Source organism: Bison bison, unplaced genomic scaffold, assembly GCF_000754665.1.
Source record: "Bison bison bison isolate TAMUID 2011002044 unplaced genomic scaffold, Bison_UMD1.0 scf7180017864307, whole genome shotgun sequence".
Taxonomy (NCBI): domain Eukaryota; kingdom Metazoa; phylum Chordata; class Mammalia; order Artiodactyla; family Bovidae; genus Bison; species Bison bison.
This window is the reverse complement of record NW_011494879.1, coordinates 4,839,478-4,839,853: the sequence shown is the minus strand read 5'-3', so window position 1 is coordinate 4,839,853 and position 376 is coordinate 4,839,478. Positions and strand designations below refer to the sequence as shown.

Here is a 376-nt window from a genome sequence, read left to right as displayed (position 1 = left end):
AGCTCTTCACATCAGGTGGCCGAAGTATTGGAGTTTCAGCTTCAACATCAGTCCTTTCAGTGAACACCCAGGACTGATCTCCTTTAGGATGGACTGGTTGGATCTCCTTGTAGTCCAAGGGACTCTCAAGAGTCTTCTCCAACACCACAGTTCAAAAACATCAATTCTTCAGCACTCAGCTTTCTTTGTAGTACAACTCTCGCATCCATACATGACCACTGGAAAAACCATAGCCTTGACTAGACGGATCTTTTGTTGGCATCTGCTTTTCAATATGCTGTCTAGCTTGGTCATAACTTTCCTTCCAAGGAGTAAGCGTCTTTTAATTTCATGGCTGCAGTCACCATCTGAAATGATTTTAGAGCCCCCAAAAATA

At 43.4% G+C, this 376-nt stretch overlaps 1 protein-coding gene across 1 annotated transcript in view; it reads left to right on the top strand.

Annotated features, from left to right (window-relative positions):
* Nucleotides 1–376, top strand: part of KIDINS220 (kinase D-interacting substrate, 220kDa) — a 93,273-nt gene that overhangs the window by 16,056 nt on the left and 76,841 nt on the right.